Here is a 15,000-nt window from a genome sequence, read left to right as displayed (position 1 = left end):
CTGAATGGCCTTAGTATTTAGGAGGAGCTGGCTCTATCCCTGACTCCTCAGCATCCTCAGGGATGCCAGTGTCAGCCTTTGTGGAAGAGACAGGAGGCTGCACCTCCAGACACTCCCTGGCTACAGAATTGGAGCCAAGCAGGGCATTCAAGGAAACCTATCTGCTTGCTTGGCTCTCTGAGTGTGCTCCAGCACAGCTGCTGACAGGATGGGAGAAGAGTGAATCTCTTCTGGAGGGAATAATGAGGGAGGAGAGGACATTGCCAGAGGAGATACTCTGCACCATGGATCTATGAGCACACCTAGGGTAATGTAATTGTGGAGAAAATGCTTCATTAGAGTATTTGTCAACAATCTTCTTTGTAGGTTAAATAAATCTGTGGTTAGCTGGTGAAGTTTGCTTGGAAAAGTTTCTTCCTGGGTTGTCTGAGTAACTAGACAAGCCATATAATTTCAGAATGACCTTGGTGTTAGGACACATTGATATTTTAGGCAATGTTCTTTTAATTTTTTCAAATTTGTAACATTAGTTAGGGTTCAGTACCAGTATCAAGATCATTAGTATTAAGTAAAATACTTTAGAATTCACAGGGCAGTAATTGCAGTAGATTTTTCAACTATTTATCAGTAAGTTTTATTCTACTTGGCCATCATCTCAAAGTTCTTTGGCCAAATCTTATCTTCTCTATGAGTAGAAGCATTCCACTGCTTTTAGTTTCTTTTTCTCAGCTGTGGAAGCCATACCTGTGTCCTCCATAATTTTATTGACTTAAAAAGCCAGTCTCCTGAAAAAGATGCCATTTACATGGGAGCTGCTCTGAAGGCATGGAAAGAACACAAATGACACTGGACCAACTGGACTTCACACCCAGTCTTTAAAATAATTCATGTGGTGGTTCCCAAAGGAGACCACAGTCACAGGGAAAATCTAAAGGGGTGGCTAGGAAACAGCAGTTACTGAAATATGTCAGCCTTTAAAAATTGCAAAAACCCCACTTTTTCTTAAGACAGAGGAAAGTATTAAGCACCAGTGTTTTCAACTCGTTATTCATTAGTAGCAACTCATACAGAAGTTTCCAAGAAATGACCATCAACCAAAAGAGTGACAGAGCAGACAGATAAATTGATATAAAGTCAAGAGCTGTTGATTGCTGAGGAGAAAATAAAGAACCCATTAGGAATGCGTTCCTATTCCTTAATTCTTTCCCTCCCCCCACCCAGCCCCTCAACCCAACCGAGGCTATTACACACATGAGGACACACATCTTCAATCACTTTATATCCTCCCCAGCACTCTGCTAGCTGTGCTTCACCCTCTTGCCTTTCAGCACCACGTATAAACAGCACACGCATTCCCCCAGGACAGTGCACAACTCTGTTTCCTCTCAACAACAATCACACGTAGCAGCTCCATGCTACAAGCCACGGGCAGAGTCAAGGTCGCATGTGTGTTCTTAGGACCTCTTCCTTTTGTTCTCTACTGACAATTTTCCATCTGGTCTTTCTTGGGTATTACCCAAATGGTGGCTACTCTTCAGCAGAGTGGAGTTCTCGTTGGGAGAAAATTCCAAAAGAAAATGAATTTTGTATATCTTTCTCTAATTCAAACATTATGTGCATTTTGCTTCTTGGCGATGACTGAGATTTTTCTTCTGAAATTCAAATCACACTCTGAATAACTACACCTATTACATGGTTATAAGGAAAAAGAGTCTCTTGCTTGCTTCCTATCATGTCCAGTTTGCACAAGTTTTATATTATGCTGCTTCAAAGATTATGCTGGAAGCCATATATTCAAAGGATATATAAGGTAAATTTACTTCTGATTGTTCTTTGTGAGGTGAAGTAGTTCTGATGAATGTCATGGGCAAATGACACTCCCTTGAGTTAGGTCCTGGGCAAGTTTCTGTGTTAAACATTAGTAATATATCTTATTTCAGTAATTTGTCATAGCCCTATGAAATAGATTATATTGGCCTTTTAAGAGCAAGGTTTGGCTCTAGCACTGTTCCATTAGTTTTGAAGTAAAGCGTGTTAGCTTTTTTCCCGAAGACTATTGGAAAATGTGGAGTTTAGTTCTGCCTAGGATGTCAGGAAATCTGTTCAGTGATCTAAGTAGACTATTTTTTTATCAGCAAGGAAAGCCTATTTTATGTCTCTGGCAAAATAAATAAATAAATAAATAAATAAACACATAAAGAAATAACAAAGGTTAGAAAAGCTCTTGCTTCAACTCTGCTCAGAAACAGGACTGGACAAGGAACCCAGGAGCTACTTTGTGAGAAGACTGTGGAGGTGTTGAGATTGTCTGATGAACAACCAGAGTAAGGAACCCCTGTGAAACTTTTGTCCATATTATAAAAGGACTTTGGCTGTTTCCAACCTAGGAGGAAGTTTTTCTGAAGTCACTGCTGGAATATGTTGTTGGGACAGAAGCATAACACAGAGAGGCCTCAGGTACTTAGACATCCTATCAAAGCTCTGAGGTGTGTGTTGGACCTGTCTGCTGTCATTCCAGAAATGGCTTCTGTCAGGACACTGAACCTGCATCCCTTGGAACAAATTATTTTTCTACAGGTAAGAAGCTCTTAAATTCAGTTGAAAGCTTTACTTCATTTGATATGCAAGGTTTGGAAAATTTGATCTTTTCCTGGTTTGGGGAGGAGGTAAGCAGGGTCCTGGCACATGCCTATGACAGGCAGGCAAGGAGTGTGTCTGCATCCTGCTACCAGAAGCCAACTGGCTGCAGGCCCTTGTTCAGAAGGCTTGGAGTAGCAGCCTTCCACTTTACACACCTTTATATAATCATGTTATAGACAAAATAAAAATCCTCAGGAAAGACTTCAAAGGATGAGCAAAACAGAAACTACGTGTGTGACAGAGTCACAGTCTAACCAAACAAGGTAATTTCAAATGGAATTATTAATTATAAACAAATTAGTTCAGCCTACATGCCAGTTTTGGGCTGTGGCCCTTTTTCTGAAAGAATTAGTGTTTGCTTGTGTTTTAACACGTGATAAAGCCAAACAGAAGTGACCTCTCTCCTCTCTTACAGAATAACCACAAGAATCAGGAGAAGTGCTTGACACCCAAGTAGCCTCAACAGTTGGTACACTGTAGCTGTCAGCGTGAAATCGAGTGCAAAATTGCCAGATTTGGAGTCCTTCCTAAAACTGCTTGCTCTGTCAAGTGGAAGTAAAGGACATTGACCAGAGAGCGACACAGGACTTTTCCAGAGGCAATCTTTGCAGAAACTCCATTTCACCTATACAACAACTGTATCTGCACACTGATTTTCCTGTGTGGGAAAGACTTGTCACTGTTGCTGCTTCACAACCTGCTCAGAAATCTTGTAAAAATCAGAAAAAAGACCTAGTAGTTTATTTTTCAAATAGGTACAGTTTGGTCTGTCCAAAAGTAAGATAGGCAATCTGTCATGAGAACTTCCTGCTGTCATAACAAGTAAATTTGTAATATTAACTTGCTATTATCTGAGCAAACTTTTGAAGCTATTTCACAAGAGAGGAAAGGACTTGCATCATCCTGCTTTCAATGGAGGATTTAAAGAATGATAAGTGTTAGTACTACTGTCCTCTAAATAGGTATATGTGTGAGATACATACATTTTGTCATTGTTCTCTGTAAAAACAGGCATCTTGTATTTGGTTTTGCTTGAGATGGATGAAAATTTGAGCAACAACTTGTCCTAGGAGGAATGTGTTGTAGGTATCTTTTAAAGTAAGGAGGAACTGCAAATAAGGAAGATAAATTTCCTTAGAATAAATTATAATATGAACAGAATGGGTTACTGACACATTGTTTATTTAGAAATGGTAAAATATTCTGTCTTTCAAAGGGGTTCTATGCTATGGGGTTCTCTGGTTTTTTGATTTTTTTTTCTGTACTCTCTGCAAGCATGGCAAATACTATAGTTTTGTCACCAAATTATTTTACTGAATCAAAGGTAGTGCATCCTTCATGAGTGTGATCATTAGAGGTTATCTTAACCCAACAAGACATTAATGACTCCAGTCAAGAAGTAAGAAGTTTTGGGGAAGTCAAGATGATACGGGAAGATCATTTGCATTGCCTGCAGACTAATTAGAGAGTAAGCCACATTCCAACTTTATAACAGATTTTAACCAAGTAAGCTCCCAGAAATGGTTTACTATCTCATATTCTTATTGATAGTAAATTATATTTGAAAAACTAATAGATTGTCCATATCCTCCCCAAAGTGTTTGATTTAAAGTTCAAGCTTTTTTAAGTACTATATATTGCCATTAGGATAAAATATTGGGCACTACTATCTCCTGGACACCATATTTTTAAGAATATGCTTCATGCCTCATTTACCAGAAATGTATTGAGATTTTCCTGAGCCAACATTCAAAGAATAACTTGACATTTTTCACAGTGTGATGCATGTTTTTTTCTTTTCATTTTAATTCCTTTGCCACCCAAACTGGTAGTTTGAATCGCTCTTTTATTTGTTTATTTTCTACTATCTAAAGCTCAAGTAGAGTAAGTTTGCGTACTGCAAATGAAATATCTGTGTAAGAAAATATTAGATTTTCAAAGAGAATATAATGAGATAGAATATATAAGAGAAAAAGAAAGTTAAGTTGCATAATATAGCATGCAGGGGAGTGATTCCCGCTGGGGTGTCACTTCACAGAATAACAGAATCATTAAGGTTGGAAAACATGAGGTTTAATTCTCAGTTCTGGAGCTGGATATTTCATGTTAGAGCACCTCTTCTTGTTTACTGCCAGAATACTGCCCATTGGTGCCACTGCAAAGCTTCCCCTGCTGCCTTAGTGTTCCCAAAGTACTTAAACGATTCCTACAAACTTCCCTAAGTTTTCTCTTTCCTACCACTGCTGATGGGTCCTGTTCAGAACATCTCTTGCTGTCTTGCCCAATGCTCACACAAAATGCAAAATATTTCTTACATTTATGAGCTAGAACAGAGCTGTAGAAAATGGGGGACAGTAGGGACCAGAGGTTGTGAAAGAGATATTATTAAAATAAACAAAAGAAGCAGAGTAAGAAAAATTCAGAGTGGAACGTGTATCAGAATGTGAATATTGGGATGTGTTAATAAAGGGTGTCTTTTCACAATTTTTCACATTTAACAGATCAGAACTAACCCAAAGCCAAACCCTAATGCTAATCCTAGCCCTAACCCTAACCCAAACCCAAACCCAAACCCTGACCCTAACACTGATTTTGGCAGGGCTACCCATGGAAGCAAGGCAAGGTTCTCTTCTCTCTTCCCATCCCTGCAGGACTAATAAGACAAATCCAGAACACAAGAAAAGATTGTCTGGCAATGTTATTCACATCAGACCTGAATAGTTCAAGCTCAGGTCTGCAGCTCCTGAGAACACATACATCACTGAGATCACGGTTCAGGAACAGAGATGAGATTCAAAAATCTCTTTGGCAGCAGATGAGCTGTAAAGCAGCAAATCACAAGCACAAGCTACCACAGACAGCAAACAGGGAGTAAACAGGGGTGAGCATTGCAAACAAAAGAAAGAGCTGGGGTTAATTCAGGTTCACAGAGGGCTTTGGATCTGAACTAAAAATATACCTCTTAAATGCAAATAGAGAAAAATGATAGGCATTTGCATGATTGACAGCCTTTTGAAATAGAAGTGTTGCTATAATTAAGCAATAATGTATGAGTGAGTGTACATTATGACAAATTGGAAGCTTGGTTGATTAGATTGAGCATATAAACTGTCAGTATAATTATCACATTTTAATCATTTTTCTCCATTTTTTATAACAGCATTGTCTTCAGCCTCATTTGGTGCTTATTAGATTGATATTCTAAGAGGAATTGTACAACATAAAACATGTCCTTTAACAGGATGAACTTTATATAAGACTTTAGGTATGTCTATAAATATTTATAATGGTGGCTGTTGTGCCTCAACTTTTTGCCACATCTTATGTGTCAAATCATGTTGGTTTAGAGCTTTCTTTACCATGATAAAATATTATAATCTGAAAGTACTTTGTACTCAGTAAGTATTCACTCACTATGTATTTTAAGCTGTCACAGGGAAAACATATCACAGCTGAGTAATGAATTAATGATACACACTGCAATGATTAACAAGGTGCTCAGTCAGTCAGTGTGGGAGCAAGATTTTTCCGTTTTCATGCAGCTTTGCTAAAATGTATGTAGTTTTTTTGACAAGGAAATGTTCTTTGTTAACACCCAGGGAACAGCAATGTTTCAACCAATTTAAAAGGTTTAATTTTATACCAGTACCTCTTTAAAATGTAAACTACTGGAGGAGTAGCATGCCCCTGAAAATGCAGTATAACAAAGAAAATAGAGGTTCTTAATGTTGTCATGCTCTTATAGTCTTACCCTATCTCAAATTAGATCTGAGCAGTTCTTTCACCAGTGTTGGAGCAAGAAGGTGGAGGGTGGCTTGGGTGTTAAAAAAAGGGTCTGTGAGACAAAATTCTCCAGGTGCTTTCACCATTTCTGCCACTGATTTGCTTCTTGGCCTTCGGCAAGATGCTTATCTGCTCCTCAGATTAGTGGCCCTTTGGGAAACAGAGATACGCACACGTGCTCTGCAGGGATTATTGGAAAATTAATGTGCTCTAGGTCTCAGTTTACTGCTGTTAAAATTCACATTGTACAGCCTACTCCAGGCTTTGCAGCTGCTGCAGAGAGAGGAGTGTAGACTTTGTGGCCTTTCTAGCCAATGGTGAATTTCCTTATCTAAGGAAAATTATCAAAGTTGATTGTACAGATGTTCAGGGAGGAATTGCATAGAACATATCACAGCAATAGAAAGGTCTTAATTATTTTCATATTGCTTTAAAAGTATTCTGTAGCAAGGATTTAAATGAACGTTTCTATGGATGGCTTGAGAAAAGATTCCAGGCCAAAGAGAGGTGTCTTCCAGGTATCATTCCTTCTGTGTCCTCTGCACTATATATTCAATAAATAGAGAGCATTATCTTTTCTCTCAAGACAGTTTGTGATATTGATAGTGAAATATGAGATACTGAAGTCCTCACAAATTGATGATTTTTAGAAGTGGAAAATTGTCAAATAACTGGTTTGAATATTTGGTGCAATTGTCTGTGCCTGTGTTTATTTCCTTTCCTAGGCTTTCCACAAATTTTCTTTGGAGTTGGAGCTAGAAATACCTTTAAAAGTTTATACATTGTAGGCTGAATTTGAAGAATATGTGCAGAAAGTTAATTTGAATTCAGAAGTGCAAAGATTCATCCAATAAACTCAATTTTAATTGTAGAATTTTCTCAATCCTTTGAAAATTTACCTTCTTACCTCATTTTTCAACTTTGTACTCCTCCAACAAAATACTTGAGCCTTTCAACAGTCTTCACTAAGTTCAAGGTGAAGATGTTACTTCCAGTCTTGGATATTGCTGTCTGCGCAGAATGATCATGTGCAATTCTTAGTTCTTCTGCTACTACTCCTAATGACCCAATTACCAGTAAAATGCATAAAAGCACGATCTCAGCATTGACTTTTTTCCTTGATTTTCTCAATAGCTTTCACAAACCTGAACTTAACAGGCTTTTTATCATAATTATAAGGATTTGATGTTGGATCTTACTAGGTTTATTTAGTGTTTCAAAAGGCTCAGTGAAGCTCCTTCCATGAACTTATCAAGGACCCTCATTATGGTAAGAAAATTATATTAAAAAATTACACATAAATGGCTGTGTTTTGATTGGAAAACAACCTAACAACAGAGTATCTCAAAATTCAGTATATTAATGCCATAGGCAGGGACACCTTCCACTAGACCAGGCTGCTCAGAGCTCTGTCCAACCTGACCTTAAACACTTCCAGGGATGGGGCATCCATGGTTTCTCTGGGCAACCTCTGTTCCACCCCCCTCACAGCAAAGGATTTCTTTCTAATATCTAATCTAATCCTGCTCTCATTCAGTTTAAAGCCATTCCCCGTTGTCCTATCACTACAAGCCCTTGTCAAGAGTCTTTCTCCAGCTTTCTTCTAACCCCCTTTAGGTACTGGAAAGTCCTACAAGTTCTCCCAGGAGCATTCCCTTCTCCGGCTTGAACAACCCCAACTTTCTCAGCCAGTTTGCATAGGAGAAGTTGAGAGACTCTTCCAGGTATATTTTTATACGACAGAATTCAGCAAGGGACAGATAAAAGCTGCCTGCCTGTGCCAAGACACTCTCTGGTTGCATTTGGCATTGCCTCGAGGTTGCTGCCCAGGTAAGTGACAGCAAACATGCAGTGAAGATGAAGAGTGTTGTGTCTTGACATTATCAGCTCTACCAGGGAAGCAGATCAGCACTTGTGTCCTTCCTGTCACAGGGTGCCTGGGTGCACCACAATTTATGGAAGCAGCACAGGAATCCGTGCTGGGAGATTCAGTGCCACCAACCACTTTCTTCAGGGTCCCAGCTCATGGGGACATAGTTTGGGTGGTCTAGCTTGACTTAGCATGGCAGAAAAAAACCAACCTGTTTCTTGTTGGGCTTTGGGGATGGTAAAATGGAGTGCGTGCACCTCTGTGATCACTTTGAGGCTTTCGGATAAGCCGCCCCAAGAGCACAGGCTGCCCGAGGCACTGTGAGCTGCTGGGGCTCAGTGTGGCAGTGTGGCCACTGCATGGTGCCCTGAGGAGAGCTGGCTGGCCTCCAGCCACCAGGCAGCACGGCCAGAGCAGGGGCACACCTGTCCCTGTGCATCTGTGTGCACTGCCCGGCCAAAACTCGCCAGTGCTCTCAAGGACACCTTCTCCCACGCACAGGAGAGCGCCACAAAAATAGTTATCTAAACCTGCTAGTGCTGCCACACAAAGTAGCTCTTGGATCTCCCTGCTGGGACAGGTAAAGAGCAAGAGGAAAATTTAGTTTTCAAATGACAGAGGGCTTATTTCCTCACTGGTGAAAGGAGGCTCTCTGTGTTGCATATATCCCCTCATATACTCACATTCTGGGCCAGCCCAATGGAGAAGGTGATAGAGATGTTGTAGCCTGAAAAAACATTCAGGTTTAGTTTGGGAAAAGGAAAAAAATAGTAGGGGCTTGGATGTCTTCTTATTTTAAGGATTCTACTTCACCTCTCGCAGTGTGAGATGATTAATTTATTTTCCCTTTTGTTTTGCACCAGTGTGTATTCCATAGCATTAATTTATTCCTCAAGGACTGATAACATCAGTTGTGTGTCCATTGTCATCAAAGTGTATAGGTGATGTGTAGAAATGATAACAAGGTTGCATTTTTGCTGTGCTTGATGGCTATTCAACAAAACAGCCTGCTAAGCATTCCTCTTAGAGTTCTCTATTGTCCAGCTTGCTGGAAGAGCCTGAAATTATTTTCTGTCCTGTAAAAAATATAAATTAGTTCTTGAATTTAGACATCAGAGAAATACCAACTTTCAAAAAGGGTAAACAGCTTTTTATTTTGCTATGCCTTCCTATGCACCTTTTGTTCTCGAGATTGCTTAAAAGTTTTTAGCCAAGCTTCTCTTTTCATTTATGCGCTTGGTAAATTTTAGCAGAGGCTCCTGAAAGAGAAAAACGTTTCGTCCTTGCTAAAAATTCTGGAGACATGTCCAGAAGAATTTAACATCCTCATACATTGGCATCAGTGATTGAAATCTCACAAGATGATGGCTCTTTTGTCAGGGGTATACTTCTGTCATTCGGGTGAGCTGATCTGTAAGCTTTTCAAAAGAAACTAACCAACAAAAAGCCCCCCTTAACCTTTTAACACACTGTGTATTTTTAAAAGTTAACAGCAATGTTCCCCTGGTGATGCAGCCATTCTGAAAAAAACTGAATAAAAAGCCCAGAAGGACTGTAGACTGGTAAAATTTTTTGGTTTAAACTTACTCAGCAGTCTTGCCTTCTTTGGTTCCAGGTTAGCCATGTGCTTAACTTCAAGGTACTAAGTTTCCATGAACCTTTTCATATGCCATCATGTTTGTGTACAATGTTCATTCAGGGCTTCTGTCCTGCAGACATCAGACGAGCTCACCATTTTCATATTCACTGTTGGAATAGTATTTTTTTCTGTTCCTGAAGGAAAATTATATTATTTGCAGAGCTACATCTCCACTGGGATTAGCCAGTTTGTAAAACAGCAGAAATTATGTTGATCCGTGGCTTCATAAGGAGGAATGTGTCTGGCTAAACTGAAAGAAAGTAAATATGAGATTTTTCAAACACAAATGAATACACAAGGAATGAGAAGAGCTTTATTTAAAGTTAAGGTATTTTTGCAAATGAGTTTAAAACATTTACCTGCTCTGTTGTTTTATATAGAAGTCTTGTCCTCTGTGTCTGCACATGGAATATATCTTTCTAAAGGATTCACCCTCAGCTTATGCTATATGGAAGTAAAATTTGCCATTTGTAAATGTATGGATACAAAATGTATATGTTACACAAATATTTGGGGACTGTGCATCTTTTCTGTGCTTTGATGTTTGAAAGGACCCTATTCTGCCCATTTCTGATTATCTGCCCATTTCTAATTATAAGTTTTGGAAGCAGAATTCCATTTTCCCAAATGCCTGCTATTTTTCACTAGAACTAAGTCACTGACAAGTTCTCTTTTCAAAGCAGTTTCCTATGTACTTGTACAACATTATTCCACAGATTTGCTATTGAAATGAAATACTGCAGTGACCTTTTTAATTCCCATGACTTTTTACAATCTTTGAAATTTAGCACAACAGCAGGAGTTTAATCATATTCACTGATGTAAAAGACAAAATAAGGCACCTCTACATTCAGATCAAGATATGACCTCAAAGGTGCAGAGCCTTGAGAGACTCACTGGAGATCCCCAAGGACAATTACAGCGATTTCACTTGTGGTCTACCTGTAATCTCTGACTTTGCCTCCTGATAACACCAACAGAAATTTTGCACTTACATTATGTGCCAGAGCATTTTGTTCTTGCTGCTTGAACACTGTTGTTTTCCTATCAAAGAATAATCTTATATTACTTTATCTCTCTGTTCCAGTTTATGTCTGCTTCACAACAGTTTCAAGGTGTGAATTTCCAAGGTCTTTGATTTTCTCACTGCTGCAAAGTCCAAGGCTTTGGTTTCATGCTTGTCCTTTTTTTTCTGCCACAGTATGAAAGTTCACCAACAAAACAACCTGCACTACTCATCTGCTGGCAGTTGTCTGTTCTGTCAGGAGGTTTGTCACTTTTATTGATTGATGCCAGGTGGACCAAAGGAAGGCTTTAAAAAAATCCCAGTGTGTTTATCCGTTGCCCCAGAGTGACAGGGCAGATCAGCTCTCCTAAATCCTCTTCCCGTGCAATGACCATGATGGGGTGACTGATGTAGAATCACGCCAGCTCTGAGCTGTTTTCATTGTCAAACTGGAGCAGAGAAGCAGTACATGGTAGCTCTGCAAAGGTTTTTTACTGCTTAGCAGTTAAAAGTACAGTGTGGGTACTTTTGCCTGTGTGTGCGCACACATAAATGTGTTCAGGACAAGACTGTGAGCAATACTACACCAAGAGCCTCCCTTGTAAGCTCTTATGCTTCTTTTCTTCCACAAATTCTGTCTTCAACAGCAAACTATCATGGTAAAATCTGTTTAAAATTACCCTTTTTACAGTTTAGGTGCAGCTGGCTAAAGCTGGAGCAAAGGACTAGTATCAAGGGTTATATCAGACCCCTTAAATTTTTTAGGGGGGGATACTCTCACTGTCCTATATGTAGGAAGATTAGCACTGGCCAATGAATTCCGTTGTGAGGCTTTTAGATAGTCTCTGTGAATTGAGTCAATAGCTGTGGTTCAGTTCATCAAGACTAGCAGAGACAAAAATTATCATCTTGAGCTGGCAGCCACAGCAGAAAAAAGAGGGTCTTGAGGTGTGGTGGCTCCTGACACTTCTGAGCAGACAAAGAATTGCATTGATACTGCTTCTGATGTAACTCTTCTGTTGAAGGAGACTCTGATTGTTTGGGAAGTTATTCAAACACCGGTCATGAGCACTAATTTCAACAATTCTAAAGGAATGCACAACACCATCTTAAATCTCGCTGTGCTTTCTTTTTGTGCATCACTCTCACTAGTACGTGCTTTTTGGTAACTTCCAGAGTAGTTGAAGTTAACAGCAATGTATAGGGGATGCTTAGTGGAGTTGCAGGAAATGTTGAAAAAAGTTCACTCAAACTCTATAAATGAATTTCTTGGTCCTGACCACGTGTCTTCAGCTCCCACAGATTTAGATAATGGCAAATTGCATGTCAGATCCTTTTTTTCAATGTTTGCTCTTTAAAAAATTTAAAATAAGAAAGCTTACGGACTGATTCAATGAAAGGACATTTCAAAGCTGCACTTGCAGTTATCTATCTAATAGTATTTTTCTAAATGAACTTTTTGTTGTCAATCAAGCCTCAGCATCAAAATCATGATTTTTCTCTGGGGGGATTTAACTGACCTAAAGTTTTCAATGAACAAATGCCAAGTCTTTCTAATCTGATAGTTTTCCAGTTGATCCACAAAGTAAATCTAAATAGTGAATAAATCTGAGCATCTGAGAAAAAGTTGCAGAAAAAGGGTTTAGCCATCTTGGGTAAATTATTCATTGCAAATTATTTGCTTAGCTCAAGTTCACCATTTTTTGAGTGATGCTTTGTGGAAATTCAGGTTGCTGAACTGGTCAGCTTACTGACCAATTTTATCAGGTGATAAAACTTCTGAGAGAAGACAAATCACATATTCAACCAAGATACTATTCTTAGAATGATAAATGAAGTCATTTATCTGAGGAACCTTGTTCTTGACAAGATTTTGTTTGACCAAAAACTGCTTAAAAAATACATTAGTCTAGCAATACTCGCTGTTAAACTCGACATCCACACAGGGATCTTTAACAAGCCATTTGTGGCCCTTCATTACTAAATTTACTGCACAATACTTTATGGGCTTCCATATCCTTCACATAAAGCACTGTACAGTAGTTTCAATAAAATTTGTGTGAAGTGCTTTCCAAAACTCCATCTCAGCAATGGGATTCCATTGCAAAGAACGAGCATCCCGGTGTCAGACTTTTATTTGCAAGGAATTTCCCTGTAAATGACGAAATCATTATTCAGTTGAGAGATGACTCACTGTAAACAGTGCATTGCTTCTAGATGTATCACCTGTGATCAATAGGTTCTCTTTCTGCCTCAGCACTTGTTAATATTGTATATGGGTTTGATTAAATGTTTAAAAACATTTTTTAAGTGACAGAATTAAAAAGGATGGGCTCATTACCAAAAACATTCAGCTTTTAATGCCAGGCTAGAAAATATTTACTGGTGCTATATCATCTTAGGATGTGATCTAATCACATCTAATAACTTATGTCAGACTGCCCTTCATTTGTATGTGGATAGGAGACACATGATCCGAGGGAACTCTTCATTTGCTGAAAGAGATGGCACAGATGAGATCCCACTACGCTGTTATTGATTCTCTTAATTCAACATCAACTAGAATTTCTTTTTATTAGCTTTTAAAATTACTTCCTTTCACTCTTTTATTTTTTCAGTCTCCTTTGCTAGTCTGACATGTCCTAAAGTCCCAGGTGTTCAACAGAAAACCTACCAATGCCATAAGCATGCAAAATAATACAGGCAGACTCACTTCTTGGGCTGTCTGAGTGTTTGTGACAACCACAGGCACTTCTTCCAGCTTCATTTGGGAAATGCCCTTGTTGCTGGTTACCACAAGGCAGAGTCAAAGGTCAGCGTTGAAGACCAAAGTTTGCAGTTTTGTGATGTGTGCTGTTATTTCCTGAAAGGAGGTGTAAACGCTTTATTTACTTTTTTTTCCCATTTTTCTTCAGGATGCTCAGACACTTTAACCCAAACACACCTGTAAAAAGAACTTTTGTGGGGTCTGTGTTGCAGGACACAGAGCTTGGTAAGGCCTTTCACATTTGGTAACAGCTCAAATCACACGATCATGAACTATATTTTTGACAGGGATTTTTCCTCTTCACTTAATGGGCTGCATGATGTTCACTTAAAAAGCAGATGTTTAACATCTCTTTTATCCTCAATTTTCAGAATATGGTCCCATGCTGTGAGTACACACAACTTCAATTTGACTTTACAAACCTGGATTAGTTTATCCTTGTGTTTGCTTTGGAGTGAAGTTGTTATATCCCTGTTTAGTGGAAAGGAAAAGGAGGCACACAGGGAATGAATTTAGAAGTTTCTGATACTAAAGCTCTGTTTGGTGTGCACAGTATTAAGTGACATATCCCACCTCTGAAGCTCATCCCTGTGGATTGCAGCTCCAGCTGTGATAGGTCAGTGATTTGGCTCCCATCTAGCATCCATGGTTAAGGAAATGGCTTTAAGGACCTTGCCCAGTCCTATTAGAATTGTTGATGTAGAAGCAGAGACAGAAGCAGTTTTCTAAGGCAGCACTCAGAGATATTTGCAATGAAACTATCTTTTTTTCTGCTTTTTGGAGGCCTCTGGGTTTATTAGTAAATGCCTTCCCAGTTTGATTGTAAGCAAGACTAGACCATACTTTATTCATTTTGGCAAATCAGTTAGATGACTTTTCCATCACACAGCTCCTTATTTGATTTAACAATTAATCATATCAATGTGGAAATCGCACGTCAAAATGTTATTGCTGAAGCTGGCAAAAAAGCTCAGCTTGGCTTTGCCTCGGAGGCTGGCATTTTAAAGAGAACAGACTCCTCTTACCATGCCAGCTTGAACTAACCCAATGCCACTGCCAGAGGCAAACAGCTCCTACATACTATTCTTTACTCTAGCCTTCCCTAGGAACATCTGCTTTTCCATCATGGTTTGTCCCAGTTGTCCTTACTTTACCTTCTATCCTGAAAAAACCAAAATTAACCTAAACTGGAAAATTCCCACTGCATCCTTGTTCCAGTCTGTATATTTTTTCCATGTCCATTTGCTGATTTTTTTGTTTATTCAGCATTTCTGATTGAAGGCTCCTTTTAATCT

This window comes from Corvus brachyrhynchos, unplaced genomic scaffold (assembly GCF_000691975.1).
Source record: "Corvus brachyrhynchos isolate BGI_N302 unplaced genomic scaffold, ASM69197v1 scaffold101, whole genome shotgun sequence".
In the NCBI taxonomy this organism is placed as follows: Eukaryota; Metazoa; Chordata; class Aves; order Passeriformes; family Corvidae; genus Corvus; species Corvus brachyrhynchos.
This window is presented reverse-complemented; position numbering follows the sequence as displayed.